This window comes from Tupaia chinensis, unplaced genomic scaffold (assembly GCF_000334495.1).
Source record: "Tupaia chinensis unplaced genomic scaffold, TupChi_1.0 Scaffold000704_1, whole genome shotgun sequence".
Lineage (NCBI taxonomy): Eukaryota > Metazoa > Chordata > Mammalia > Scandentia > Tupaiidae > Tupaia > Tupaia belangeri.
This window is the reverse complement of record NW_006160227.1, coordinates 1,293,290-1,299,289: the sequence shown is the minus strand read 5'-3', so window position 1 is coordinate 1,299,289 and position 6,000 is coordinate 1,293,290. Positions and strand designations below refer to the sequence as shown.

At 44.9% G+C, this 6,000-nt stretch overlaps 1 protein-coding gene across 4 annotated transcripts in view; it reads right to left on the bottom strand.

Annotated features, from left to right (window-relative positions):
* Window positions 1-6,000, bottom strand: part of PPARG (peroxisome proliferator activated receptor gamma) — a 198,225-nt gene that overhangs the window by 55,152 nt on the left and 137,073 nt on the right. The gene's annotated exons all lie outside the window — the stretch shown is intronic.

Below are 6,000 nucleotides of genomic sequence, written 5' to 3'. Positions count from 1 at the left end.
GGGTTGGGACGCGACCCGGGATGGGCTAAATGGGAGTTCAGCAACATAGCCATTACGCCAACTGCTAGCCCCTGGTTTGTTTCCCAATCTCCATTGGAGCTGCTATTTGCCAGGCATTGAGAGAACAACCTTAAAAATGCCAAGTGTCACCAAAATAGTGCCACAAAAATTGGTAAAATTGTTTTTGTGGATTGTCATAAGGTCAACTGAAAAGTTATTTATTTATAAATTTTTTTGAGAGGTTTTTGCTATAGGGCGCGTGTGCTAGCCAGAAAGACAGAGAGAGACAGAGAGACAGAAAGCGAGAAATCACCTCCCAGGGGAGATGGCCACGCTGCAGTCCCTTCTCCTCCATTCTCCTCTTGGGATCGTGGGCATGCACGCACACGCGCCCGATGTGAGTTTAAGCCACCGGGTCCAGGACTTGAACCGTGGTCAACCACATGGGAGTTCAGTGACATAGCCATTACGCCAACTGCCGATCCCTTTATTTATACATTTTGACAGAGGACAAAATTCTCTCCTGCAGTGTATGTTCCCTGGAGAAAGAGAGAATGAGAGTGTAGCACCGCCTCCCCCCACGGAGACTGGACATGGCACAATCTCTTCTCCTCTATTTCTCCCTCCTTTTAGGGATTTTGGGCACCCACACACACACACACACACACACACACACACAAGCACGGTGCATTTGCTGCTGAGACTTGAACCACAGTCAGCCATGTGGGATCCAGCTATCTTAATCACCATGCCATGGGCCGACCCCTAAAGATCATTTTTGAAGTTGTCATTTTTTCAAACAATGAAAAAAAAAATCCCATCATTTGTATTAGAAGACATACTCATGATTAAAGTTAAGGCTTCACTAATTTTGAAATTTATGAAAGATCCAACGATGATCAAAACTCAGTGTTGTAGAGAAAACCTCACTGAAGGATTCACAAATAACAAATTAATTTTTCTCTACTTTTTTTTTTTTGGAGAGGTTTTCGCTATAGGGCGCGTGCGCTCACCAGACAGAGAGACAGAAAGCGAGAAATCACCCCTCAGGGGGGATGGTCACACCGCAATCCCTTCTCCTCCATTCTCCTCTTGGGATCCTGCGCCTGGCGTGAGTTTTAAGCCACCGGGTTTGGGATGCGAACCGCGGTCGACTACATGGGAGTCTAGTGACATAGCCATTACGCTAACTGCTGGTTCCCTCTACCTTATTTTTTGAAATGCACTTAGCCTAAACGTGTCATCATTATTTAGTGCCTGCATGAAAAGTAACTCCGAATGTGAAATAGCCAATTGATTTTGATGAACCAAAATGCATGGCTAAATTAACTACAATGAAAAAACAAATGAAATGAAATGGAAAACAAGAAAGAGGGCCGGCTGGTGGCGTGGTGGCTGGAGTGTCTGGATCCCGCATGGCTGACTGCGCGGTTGGAGTCCCAGACTCAGCAGCTTGGAGAACATGGCAGGTGTGTGTGCCCAAGATCTCGATAAGAGAAGGGGGATGGAGGGATTGTAGTACTTTCTCATTTTCTCTCTCTGGTGAGCACATAGGCTGTATAGCACGCTAAAAACAAACAAACGAACAGTGTGGCCACCGGGAGGCATGGTGTTTAAGGCGTCGGCCTCCCACATGGCCAACTAAGCGGTTTGAGTCCCAGATCCAGAGGCTTGAAAATCCTGCCAGGTGTGTGTGTGTGTGTGTGCCCCCAAAATCCCAAGAACAGAATGGAAATGAAGGGACTGTGGCAGGGCCATCTCCCCCTGGGGGGGTGCTTTCTCAATTTCCTTCTCTCTGTCTCTTTCCAGGGAGCACATGCACCCTACGGCAAATTAAAAAGGAGGAGGAGGAGAGGGAGAGGAAGAGGGAGAGGAAGAGGGGGGAGAAGGGTTCATTCCAGAGCTCAGTGACTAAGGGAGCTGGATCCCACATGGCTGACTGCGGTTTGAGTCCTGGACCTAGGTGGCTTGAAAACATGCCAGGCACCTGTGTGCGCGTGCCAAGAATCCTGGCAGAATGGAAAAATGGAGGAGGAAGGATTGCGGCTTGACCATGTCCCATTGGAGGGTACTTTCGTGCCTTCTTCCTGTCTCTCTGTCTTTAGTGAGTGCATATGCCCTCGGGCAATTAAAAAAAGAACAGGACACATTAATTAATATCAAGGACCTGAGAGTAGGACTTCTAAGCAACAATTACTATTTCAAAAAAACGCAAACTGTGTGCAAGTGCCCATTTGACTGAAGAAGCAACGTTATCTGTAAGAGTATTTTTAAATCAAGACTCTGTAGATACCCGCGTCATTAAGAGCAGCGGATGCAATGACCCGTTAGCTAAAGACACAGGCACCTCTGGGTAACCAGAAATGCAGTATTTCTGCTTTCCAGTCATTCTCAGCTCTCTCCTAAAGGTGGCGTCTAGGCAGAGTAGGGAATTGACGGTGGTGCTCGGGCTGACTCAGGAAGACTTCTGAGCACCAGTGAGACCGACCTGTGGTCTGCAAATGACAGGCTAAGATGATCAAAGAATTGGAGTCTGTGTTGATCTGAATGACTTACGGAGCAACAGAAGATGTGTTTCCAAAAGCACACTCACCCGAGGGACAGAGAAAGAAAGTGAGAAATCACCCCCTAGAGGGCATGGCCATGCCACAATCCCTTCTCCATTTTCCTCTCAGGATTTTAAGCATGCATGCACACGCGCCCAGTGTGAGTTGTAAGCTGCCGGGTCAGGGACTCAAACCATGGTTTACTATGTGGGAGTCCACTGACATAACCATTATTCTATCTGCTGGTTCCAAACATCTATATTTTAACAACGGACATACTAGATGCCTACATATTAGAGAAGACTGTAACATTTATCTATACGACACAGAATATCTGCTTGCAAAGTGAAAAATTCAGTAAGGTAGATTGTTTATAAAGACTCATAAACATTTTAAAGACAAAAGGATTTAGTAATCATCAGTTTCAAAGATTTTTCCAACAATATTTCCCGGGGCCCCTTGACTTCAGTTACTTCTGAAGCCTTAAAGTTCCTGTTGACCTCGCATTGGCCAAAATAATGAATTTTAAAAAGCGACGCCTAAAAGCATTTTGTATTTAGAAATGTTTTCTTCATCAGGACAACAGGCAAAACTAATCAAAACCTAACTGTTGAGTTTCCCTTCTTGCAAACAGATCACATGGATGTTTTCTTTCCTGTCCAGCAAACACCATAAAATTCACTGAGCAGGGATTTTCTTAGTTATGCAATCTTCTAAGTGTTGAACTGCTTGAGTATCTCATGTAGTGACACTTAATTCCTATTTTTTTTTTTTTTTGGCTATAGGGTACGTGCACTCTCCAGAAAGACAGAGAGAGACAGAGAGAAAGAAAGCGAAAAATCAATCCCCCGGGGGGACAGCCATGTCACAACCCCTTCTCCTCTATTCTCCTCTCAGGATCTCGGGCACGCATGCACACGTGCCCCGTGTGAATTTAAGCCATGGGTTCCGGGACTCGAACCACGGTCGGCTATATGGGAGTTCAGCGACATAGCCATTACACTAACTGCTGGCCTCTTATTTTCAAATTTGTAACAGCTTTCTTTGACTTTTCTGGGAGGAGAAACTTACACCATGCATACTACAGAGATTGGACTCTTAATGTTTCCCTATAATCATAAGCAATAGGAGATAGATTTTCTGTGGACACATGCAATGCCTATAAGCCACCGTGGATATATTTTCATCAAGGTGTGCGGTGCCTGTAAGTAATAGGAATGATATTTTACGTGGATGTGTGAAGTGATCATTTTTTAAGAGGCAAAGGATAAGTCATGTTAAAAGCAGATCTGGCATGCATTCCTGCGCCTAATGACCTCAGAGTCAACGATTTCTTCATAAAGATAAAATAAGTTTATTGCAACTTGATTGCATCACTGAAAATAGAACTCTTGACTTGAAAACTCACCCTTATGTTTTATGAGGTCTGAAGTAAAAAAGAAATGGGTGGAATTAAACCAACAGATTATTTTGCAATCAAGGACTGCAGTTGTATTCTGCTGCATGGCAGATGGAGCTCATCTTTTCATCCTGTCCAGGACTGTTGATGGTTCTGTCCAAAACGTATCTTTGCCTTTAGAGGGTCTGGTCCATATTAATGATACAAATGGAGTTTTGTCAACTATTGTCAACCCAATAGGTTTTTATTTATTTATTTATTTATTTGCTATAGGGTGCGTGTGCTTGCCAGAAAGACAGAGAGAAACAGAGAGACAAAGCGAGAAATCACCCCCCTGGCGGGATGGTCACACTGCAATCCCTTCTCCTCCATTCTCCTCTTGGGATCTTGGGCACGCACGCACACGTGGCGTGAGTTTTAAGCTGTCAAGTCCGGGACTCGAACCATGGTCAACCATGTGGGAGTCCAGTGATAAAACTTTATGCCATCTCTGGTCCCCAGTATATTTTTTTAATTTCTTGTTTTTCGAAAGAACTGAGTAATACTTGATAAATATAATAGTATCAAGTTACATTTAAAATTTGTTTTTTGAATCAGGACCAAATGGCAATGAAGGATTATTTCTTCAAATGGGGCCTTTCGTCTGTGATTTACTGAGCAAGGTGTACAGTTCACGAAAGCATGAGTCTTCTCAGGGCTTTCCCTTAAGTTGACATCCAACATCACATGCTTGATTTAAGATACAGGCTTAAAACGTAGGAAGTTGGGACCAGCATATGGTGTAGTGGTTAGGTTGGTGGACTCCCATGTAGTTGACCACAGTTCAAGTCCTGGATCTGGTGGCTTAAAATTCATGCTGGTCATGTGTGCATGCGTGAATGGAGGAGAAGGGATTATGGCACGGCCATTCCCCTGGGAGAGAGTGATGTCTCCCTCTCTGTCTCTCTGGCGAGTGTACATGCCCTATAGCAAAAAATCTCTCTCTAAAAACAAAAAACAGTAGTAAGTTTTGGGGCCAGAACTGCAGTGCAATATTAAGTGTTGTACACAGGGGGCTGGATCCTGCATGGCCAACCTCGGTTCAAATCCCAGCCTTGGCGACTTGAAAACCACACTGAGTGTGTGTGCGTGTGTGCCTCAAATCCTGACAGAATGAATTGTGGCGTGACCATGTCCCATTGGGAAGGGCTTTCTCTCTTCCCCACCCTCTCTTTCTGGGGAGTATATGCACTCTCTGTGGGGTGGGGGGGAAGAAGGGTAGATTCTAAAAAAGTAGTAAGTTGTATTCTCTTATGTTTTTATGGCATTGAGGTTTTGTGGAACTTTAAATATTTGCCTTATCTTTTCCACAAGTCAGTGTGTTCCTTGAAGTCAAGGAGAGTGGTTATCTCTGTACGGAGTGGCACAAAGGGGTGGAAGGCCATCGGTCTGAATGCTGATACACCACTTAACATTGCAAGCCCAGAGAGCCTCAGGATTTTCTTGTTTTTCTTTTATTTTTTAATTGCCAGAGGGTGTGGGTGTTTGCCGGAGAGATACAGAGAGACAGAGAGAAAGAAAGAACCCCTAATGGGGCGTGGTCATGCTGCAATTCCTTCTCCTCCATTTCTTTTTCCTGTTGGGCTTTTAGAGCATGCGCGGGCACACGCACGCACACACACACACACACACACACACACACACACACAGATGGGCCCACTTTTTTTTTTAAGACTTATTTATTTCATTGTATTTGTTATTATTATTATTTAATTTGACCAGAGACAGATAAAAAGGGAAGGGAGAGCATAAGACGCCAGATCTGGGACTTGAATCATGGCCGGCTATGTGGGAGCGCAGTGCCTTAACCACCACGCCACCTGCTGGCCCCCCCAGTGTGTTTTCTTCAGCTGTCAAGGCTGAGATTCAAACCACAGTCAGTCATGTGGGATCCAGCTCCCTTACCCACTGGGCCACTGGGCTGACGCAAGGGGTGTCTTGCTTTGAGAGTAGAAAGGAGCTACTGATACACGGCAGTATATTTCTGTTCATCACGCTGTTAGAGCAACGTGAAGA